Raw genomic sequence first — 10567 nt, forward strand, 5'->3', positions numbered from 1 at the left:
TTAAGTGGAACTGAAATTTATATTTAAGTTGACATTGTAATGTTATATTTAAATTAACAATTTAAGTATTTTGTCCAAACCATTCAAAAGTTGTAGTTTTAAACTGATAATGGTTTACATACAATAACAGAATAAATTTAATAAATTAAGTATAATATGTTAAAAGTTAAAGTTATAACTTTATAAGTAGAAGTAAAGATATTAATTTAATATTGAATTTAGTTTATTTATCGTTACACTTTATGTTTGATATTTATTTAACCTTATTAACCAAATTGTAATCATTCTAACAAAGACATTACAATTTATCACTTTTAATTATTTAGAAAATACTTTTTGGGTTGTTTCAATTAAACTAAAATTTATATTTAAGTTGACCATGTAATATGATATTTAGATTAAAAATATAAGTATTTTATACAAATTGTTAAAAAAATTTAGTTTTAAAATTATAATGGTTTACATCTAACAATATATTAAAATTAATAAATTAAGTATAATATGTTAAAAGTTAAAAAACATAACTTTATTTTTAGAAGTAAAAATATTTTTTAATATTGAAATTTAGTTTATATGATTACACTTTAGGTTTGATATTTATTTAACCTTATTAATCAACTTATAATCATTATTAGAAAGAAATTGAAAAGTCATGGGAGTTTCAAATGAATGTGGTGAAAGAAAAAAAATACATGGGAGTTTCGAATGAATGTGGTGAAAGGAAAAATGCTTCCTTTATAGTATAACTAGACGAATTTCCGCGCGTTGCGCGACGCAAGTTAAATATATATTGTTAGAATATAATTTTCAGACACCTTTTAGTTAATTCGATTCATCAATTTAGGTTCTTTTATTATTTGTATATTTAATGTTTTCTTTTTAACTATGTTAAAAAATATGTATTGAATTTTTTTAAACATTATTTGATATTTTACTTTAGGTTTTAAATTTTACACTAAATTTTTAAGTTTATTTGAGATATTAATGTCGGTTATTTATTTAACTATATATTAAAGTTAACAAATTAAGTATATCATATTGATAAGTCACAAATTCTTCCATTTATGATAACGTTTACAACTAAAATCATATTTAAGTTAATAAATTAAGTATATTGTATGGAAAGATGAAAAGTTGGGAGTTTCAAATGAATGTGGTGAAAGAAAAAAATGTTTCATTTATAATATAGTATCATGATTATAGTTTTAATTTTTAAGTCATTGTTCTATATATAATTTTTTGATAATTTTATAAACCTATTAAAATTATGTAAATTATATATCAAACGTATGATAATCTATATATAACGAGTAACCAAATGTATGAACAAAAATATGAACTACAACTCTTAGTAACATAAAAATACAAAAGCACCTATTATAACATTTTTATTAAAAAAAGATATATATATATACAACGAATAATAAAAAATATGAAAAATAAACACTACAACTTTTAATAACATAAAAACACTAAAACATTTATTATAACATTTATATTAACTTTTCATATTTAAATGACAAATCTTTTCAAATAAATTAATGTTTTTAATGAGCAAAACTTTACAACCTTATAAAAGAAAAGAAAATAAAAAGTTATTAGTGATTATTAATTAATAATCATAAGTTAAAACTCTTGAGTAGTAACTAATAAATATATATAAATTAGAAAACTTTTGATTTGTAGTGTGAGTTTCAAATGAATATAGTACATGGAAATGTGTATTTATTATTATTATTATTATTATTATTATGATTATTATTATTATTATTATTATTATTATTATTATTATTATTAATGTTATTATTATTATATTCGTCTAAATAATTGGTTTTGATGCATCATTTTAATCCCTTCAATTATTAAACATAAATATATTTAGTTATAAATTTATAGCATACATTGGTAAATATATATGCTAAGCAAATGACATATAATATATATTTTCGTAAATGTCATATGTAATTTTTGTCGTAGTAACATGGATAAATTACTTTCATATGAAGAACATATCATGATAAGTCATCATAATTACATATCAAATGTTAAAAAATTATGTTATCTTTTATATATTGTCTTGTAAATATATTGTGTAGGATAACCCAACAAAAAAATAATAGAAAATAAATATAAAAAAAATAGAAAAACTACAATCAAATAAATAAGAATATTGGGTGGTTGAATATATAAATAAAAATGTTACATAAATGTACGATTAAATCGAAAGAAAAAACTAACATTCGTCTACTTTGCTCAAACAAAAAAAAACTATATTCGTTTCCTGAATCTTCTTTCTTTATTGAACACTATTCAACCATAGAAACTTGATAACAATTCTTCACTAACCTACAATCAAAATGTTTTTCTTGAAAAGAAAGAATGAGAAAGAGATTCCATGCAAAACATTGATGTTTGGAGAGTCACATTCAAGATTGAGTAATACATACAAACCACATATAAATGTCAAATGAGAAATTGAATATAAAGAAAGAATAGAAAAGCTTCATTTTTTTGGTTGAAAGAAAAAAAATCATATTACAATTACCATTGATGCGACCTAACCCATTTCTTCAAATCATCATATTTGGATCGTGAATGCTTCAACTATATGAAAACTTTTGAATCATAATATCTTCAACCAAATAACGACTTTTTGTAAGAAAAATATACTAATATAATGACATATATAATGAAGGTGAAAGGGTGTAGGGGTTTGAAATGCATGAGGTGTTGAAATTATAGAGTGTGTGATTTTGTAGGAATGAGATTATGTGTGATTAATTACTTTGAAGGTGAAAGGGTGTGGGGGTTTCAAATGCATGAGGTGTTGGCAAATTTTTATGGGGGTTTCAAATGCATAATATTCAAGAAAAACCGCTAGCTTTATAAGTATGTATGATACTAAGCGAATACACGCGCGTTGCGCAGAATATAACAATATATTTGAAATTTTTACAAATATATGTTTTTTAAATATATCAATGACATTGTTATTACCTTTTATATAATAAATCTTATAATAAGTTGGTATAAACATTGTTTTTTTAATTATATGATAATGTATATATATCTTTTAAAATTGTATAATCCTAAGTGTCCTGATGACATCTACCTGCAGGTTACTTATGAATAAAATTATGATTTAATGATATTTATAATTGATGTTATGATTAATTAATTTTTAAAATTTCATTTGTTTAAGATTTTAATTTCTATCGTTATAATTATTTAAAACATCAAACATTGGTTTTGTTTTTAAAGACAACAATATACATTTAACTATTGTTGTTGTAAAATTATTAAAGATAACGTATTTAGAAACTCTTAATTATTTTAATTTGGTTTCAGAAATTTAATGTTTTTAAAATTTATTTGATGAATGTTGTTAGTTTATATGATTGTAGTTATTTAAAACAAAAAACATTGTTTTTGTTTTTAAAGAAGATATTATAATTTTTTATATAATATTACTTTTAACTATTCTTATTGTAAGTTATTTTTAAGCTATTTATTTGAAAATTGTTAATGATTATAAAAACAGTTTTATGGTTTTTTTTTGTAATTTAGGATTAGACTTTAGGTTTATCACTATAATTTATAATCTTTAACTATTAATAAAACACTCTCTCGATTTTTTTCAAGTTTAACTGAAATTTTGATTTAAGTTAATTGTTTAATATAGGGCTGTCAATTTTTGACACGACCCACGACACGACACGAAATAAATGGGGTTGGGTTGAGTTTTTCAACCCGCCAACCTACTAACTCGTCAACCCGTTTATTAAACGGGCCATATATGGGTTTCTAAAAAAATAAACGGGTTGACCCGCCAACCTGTTTATATTTTTAATAAAAAAAATTATTTTATTTTTAAATGTATTTATGTATCAAGTATTAATATTTAAAAAGTATTATCTAATATATATATATATATATATATATATATATATATATATATATATACCATTGATTCATAGACCACTTGACTGTTTTGACATTTTGACTCGTGCTTCTCAAAATCAAATCGCGTATGACCATATCTCCCTCTTCCAGACTTCCAGTGTCCTGGTCTCCCACAATCGTACTATCCCCTCTGTTACTCTGTGATCGAAATCATGTATCAAAATGGTGTTGGAGAATTGACTATGTTTTTTGGGAGAAAAAAATGGGAATTGTGGCTATTACTTTAGCACTTGAATTATCTATGTTTGTATTAATGTTTAGTTTGAACATGTTTCTATAAATGTTTTTATTTTCATTTGGATGTTTAAGACTTAAGTGTCTAAAATTAGGATATGTTTGCATCAACCATCAAGAATTTATTCATGCTTGATTGTCAATTTTATTTATGGAATCTAACCCACGAACCCGCCAACCTATGAACCCGTATAAATAAATGGGTTGGCGGGTCATATATGGGTTTATGTTCCAAACCTGCCAACATGTGACCCGCCAACCCGTGACCTGTATATTTAAATGGGTCGTGTTTGGGTTGGCATATTTTGACCCGTCAACCCGCGACACGCCAACCCGAACACGACACGATTGTCAGGCCTAGTTTAATATTATATTGAAATTAATAATTTAACTTTTTTGCATCTACTCATAAATTATACAAATATTGTGACTTTAAAATGATAATTGCTCACATACGACAGTATATTTAAGCTAATAAGTTAACTATAATATGTTAAAAAGTTAAAATCATAAATTTATAAATTGAAATATAATATGAGATTTTAATATTGTAGTTTAGTCAATCGTTTGAATGACTTCTATCCGCGAGTTACACATGAATAAAATTAAATATAATATATGGTTTAATGTTATTTATAGTTGTTGTTATTGTTAATTAATTTTTTAAAATATATTTACTTAATGTTTTAATTTCTATCATTATAATTTTTTAAAACATCAAACATTGTTTTTTATTTTAAATGTAACAATATAATCATTTATATAGAGTTATTTTTAACTATTGTTATTTTAAGTTATTTTAAGCTACTTATTTGAAAACTTTTAACGATTATAAAAATATCTTTAGGATATATTTTAGTTAAATTAAGATTACAATTTAGTTTTTGCATTTATGACTACAATTTATCACTTTTAACTATTTGCAAAATATTTTTTGGTTTTTTAAGTGGAACTGAAATTTGTATTTAAGTTAATATTGTAATCTTATATTTAAATTAATAATTTAAGTATTTTGTCCAAACTCTTCAAAATTTGTAGGTTTAAACTAATAATTGTTACATACAATAACACTTTAAATCTAATAAATTAAGTATATAGTATATTAAAAGTTGAATACATAACTTTAGAAGTGGAAGTAAAGATATTATTTTAAAATTAAAATTTAGTTTATTTATGATTACACTTTAGGTTTGATAAACTTATAATCATTATTAGAAAGACACTACAATTTATTAGTTTAAACTATTTTCAAAATATTTTTTGGCTATTTAAGTTAAACTAAAATTTATATTTAAGTTGACCCTATAATGTTATATTTAAATTAATAATTTAAGTATTTTATATAAATTGTTCCAAAATTGTATCTCTAAAATGAGAATGCTTTGCATCCAATATTATATTAAAACTAATAAATTAAGTATAATATGTTAAAAATTATAAAAATATAACTTTATAAGTAGAAGTAAAGATATTATTTTAATATTGAAATTTAGTTTATATATGATTATAATTTAGATTTCATATTTATTTAACCTTATTAAGCAACTTATAATTATTATTAGAAAGAAAGAAATTGAAAAGTCATGGGAGTATCAAATGAATGTGGTGAAAGGAAAAATGCATGGGAGTTTCAAATGAACGTAGTGAAAGGAAAAATGCTTTCTTTATGTATGATATGATATGATATGATGATAATGATGATAATGATAATAATATATAGATATAGATAGATTAGTTCTTACATGTAATATAAAATGACCCTGGCATTAAGAGTAATATTATCAAATCTTGTGATTGCGAGAACTATTTGCAACATCACTATCTTTTACAAAAGTTCTCTAACTTCTTCAATATGAGAACATGTTAAAGTATAGTTAAGAAAAGGCACTACTAGAAAGCAGGCCTTTAATGACACGAGATTTATGATACACATTGATTTATGATACGCAAAAGTGTGTAACTAAAAATAATGTGAGCTCTCTAGAAATTTTAAGGATTTAGGATGCGCATTTTTGCGTGACCTAAAATTAGTGTCAGGAAAAAAACACGGAGGGTGCTTATTATAAAATATGTTTCATCTAAACGTGTCGTTTTATAAATTTTAATGAAACGCGCGTTATTTAGTAACAAGCAGAAAAAGAAAAGCCAAAAATTAGAAAAGCCCACTTTCATTTCTCTCTTTGCCCTAAGTGTTTTTTGACGCATCTTTCTTTCTCCCCACAATCACAATCCACAATAAATCTTTCGCCTCCCCACATCGACCGCCAACTACTTCCTCCCCTCATACTCCGACCACCACTATGTGCTCTTTCCTGGTCGTCAATGTCGATCAAGGATACAATAGACACACCATCGCTAGACTTCTTCTTTGCCCTAACCCGTTTTCCGTGTCATCCTGTACACTTTCTTTCCCACTTCCATTTGACGTTCTTTGAGACAAAACCACCTCTGTCCAACACCACAAGTACATCATCGTCGACCCTCCGCCAACGTCGCACCTTCTTCAGCACCTTGCTTTGCCATTGGCCTTCCTCTTCCAAAGTCGATTGTAATCTCTTTCACTAAAGGAATCATCAAGTAAGATATCACTTCCTATCCTACGTTTGAATTTAAGAATATACAATCCTATGCTCAAGGGGATAAAAGGTTTATAACTTCCGTCAATTGCTTATCATGCTAGGCCATTTGGCCAGACCTCTCCATTGCCTCCTACAAGGTCTGTTAATTGTTGTTATGATGATTGTGAGGGTATTTAGGTCATTTAATAAGAAATTTATCTTTCTTTTTTGGTTTCATTGTAGCAAAGACAACAATACAAATAAACCTGGTAGTAAAGTGAAGCTTTTTTAGAGACCTGGTAAGACAGATGATAAATGTTTTATGGATAATAAAGTTTTGGGAAAATGGAATAAATAAGGGAAAATTTGGAAAAAATAAAGTCATGGTCTTGCTAAAAGTTGTACTCAAAAGTGTTTGGTTGTATTTGATTTTGTAGAGCTTAAAAATGATGAATTAAGGCACACACCGACTAAAGCTCTGAGGCACGTTTGAATTATAGACCTCATCAAATTGGCTTTTTTTTGTTTGTAATAAAAAAAAGTACTAATTTATTATTGATTGTTACTTGTTATATATATACATGGAAATGAAGTTTGATAAGTGAAGTATTAAATAGGTGAAAAACCTATTTAAAAATTAGGTGTGAGTTTCTAACTGAGATCCTATTGAGTAGTAATTGTGGTCTTGCATACCTTAGGTGATCTATGATCTCCAATGCTCTTATTCTTTGGGAAATTGTTGTATTTCTCAATTATTTAAGGTACATCACCCTCACCCTCAACCTTTTTTATTTTAATCATCCTTTTTGTCTAAAAAATGAATAACTTCTTTCATGTGTGTTTATGTTTATGATCGGGCTAAATGCATCAAAAAGAAATATGTTTGTTTCCATTCATTTGATTATATTATAAGTAACAACTAAAAGAAGTTGTACCTTTGATCTTTTTCTCATCAAGACATTCTACTTTGAAAATTCTACTCATTTATAGCATTAAAAATTGCTATAAATGAAATCTTATTAGTGGATTTACCCTAAAGTGGAACCAATTCAGGAGTTGTATCATTATATTATTGTGATCCTTATTGTCTAATACATGACCACACCATGATGAGGAATAACTCATAAACAATTCTCCTTAATTACTTGGTTTTCATCTTGAATTGGTGGTAAAAAGTGAAACAATCAAAATTCTAAACGGTTTTGTTTCATTGCTCTTTACATAATATACACCTTTGATTAGAAAAAAAGATTGTTTTAGTTGAAGCTTAAAAGTTGGTTTTAGTTTCTCTTTACAAAATCCCAATAAATTTATTGGGATTTGTTGTATTATGTGAGTCTAATGGTTGCATTATTCAAATTTGCAGGTCTTGTTGATGTGCATAGTGTCAAGAAAAGTACCTAGGATGTTGTGAAGGTGGGCAACAAGTTCTTGTAGTTTGATTATTATTTGTTGATGACTTTCATCTCTTTTGCATTTAATATATTACATTTGTCTAATATTTGAACAATTATTTGTATGACATTAAATTTTGTGCAATGGATGCTATTTTTTGTATATGGTATTTTATTTTCTATTATGAGACATTAAATGCAAATTTAATTTGAAAATTAGTAAATCTAAAAATATATTTTTTTAAACATTTAAAATTACGATATGCAAAAATAGGTGTCAGCTTCATTTATGACATGAAGTCGTAAGGTTACGACACACAAATGTGTGTCGTCTTCCTTTATGACATGGTCTTCCTTGACATGCATTTTGCATGTCATTTGTACCCTTTTAAGACACATAATGCGTGTCATTAAAGGGTATTTTCTAGTAGTGAGGCATATAAACCGATCCAGAACCGGACCTAATCAAACCGCAATGAAAAACAGGAAACTGAATATCTTGTAAACTAATAATGAAAAACTGGACTGAATACCACTAACCGATTCCATTTCGGGTTCGGGATGAGTTCGTATTTGGTTATACTAAGAATGTATTATCTAAGAAGGTATTTGGAACCGAACAAAATCGGACCGAGATCAAAAAACCAAAAACCAAATAATTTGTAAGCTAAGAACCAAGAACCAGACAGAATACCACTAACCAGTTCATTCTCGTTCCGATTTTGGTTCGATTTTTCTGTTAGAAAGCTCATCCCTAGTTAGGAAATTAGTGATACTACAAGAAGTTAACTCATATTGAGTAAGTAATGATGAAAATCATTACACTTGATTCAAGCCATCAAAATCAATAAAAAATGAAGAAAGTTTTTAAAAGCTCAATAATATTAAATCAATGGTACGGTGGGCTCAAATTGTCAAAATGGTTTAATAAACTATAATCCAAAGCCAAGGGGTTCATAAACCGTAATAAAAAGTCAAAGGGTTCAATAGACCATATTGCAATTTCAAGTTCCAATATACAAAAAAAAAATAAAATAAAATAAAATAAAATAAAATACTTACAATGGTTAGCCAAATAAGATCAATGGATCTTGAATAATTCATCAAAGCAAAATACAAAAAGTCAATCAACAATAATAATGTTGCAATATGCATCTATCATGTTCCTAATTCAATCTCCAAAGTCCAGTTTTACATAGATGATTAATTAGTACTAGCATACAAAAAGATACATTTTGAAGATACACTTTGGGATTATATAAGAAAGAATAATTCTAAACATACTTATCACATGAATGTTCTAATATCCCTAGGCTATGTATGAACCATCACATAAGTGTCACACAACGAGTGAATACCTTCACTCATGTATGGTGATGATTATCTATAAATTGAATCACACAAATCCTAAATATCATCTTGCATGCAGGTCTTGAATGACTCTCACATTGTCCTATCCTAAGGATGTTAAAATGTTCCCAAATTAATAACTTTTCAAATAGTGAAATGTATTTCAAAAATAACTTTCATGCAATGCACAAACAATACATATAGTAGGCACATAACACTTACGGAAAGTTATATAACTCAAAATGATCAAAACAAAAAAATAGTATATGCCCATGCACTCACGGTACACTCACATGCAAGTTAACCAAAAGGTAGACACTAAATCCTTGTGATGTTGTCATATCTAGAAATGTCTAATCCTAAACATCAACCCCTCCTTCAATATATGTACTATGTGATCAAACATATGAAATAATTATATGGTATAATAATAGTATAATTATCCATATTTAATGAAGGTCTTAGACCAAAAAGGTTAAACATATCTAAACTCTAGAATTAAATATAATTATCCAATACTAGTATATTTAAGGAATGATTTATGATCATATGTTCTCCATATATTAACCCTTATCATAAGACAATATTATAAAATTTTAGACCCATGGTTAGATAAGATTCTCAATTCGTCCTATTAACATAACTAAACTTTTTATACATATATATTTTTAACAAACAACAATTCTAATTATAAGGCCACAAAACTTAAGTTCATATTAAATGGTAAAAAGTAACAAACATTACATATAAAGACTGGGAAATTGTTACTTCTTAAGAAAGAAATTAAAAGTACTTGGGATTTGTAATGTATAAAATGAATAACCACAAAGTACAATGCTATTTTGAGAAAGTCAATATAACGACAAAAGTGTAGACATGGTGTGTATGCTTACGACGTGACACGTCAAACCTGTCTGGGTGGCAGGACACATGGAAAAAAGCTATGACACAAAGAGAATTCTCAACCTGATATGTGGATGCAACGTATCCACTTAATGGATGTGGTGCATGGGTGCGTTCTATAATCCCCTGTAAATAGTTCGAAATCGTCTTTTGTTGTATGTTTTT

This window comes from Lactuca serriola, chromosome 2, assembly GCF_051521515.1.
Source record: "Lactuca serriola cultivar US96UC23 chromosome 2, Lser_US96UC23_V15, whole genome shotgun sequence".
Lineage (NCBI taxonomy): Eukaryota > Viridiplantae > Streptophyta > Magnoliopsida > Asterales > Asteraceae > Lactuca > Lactuca serriola.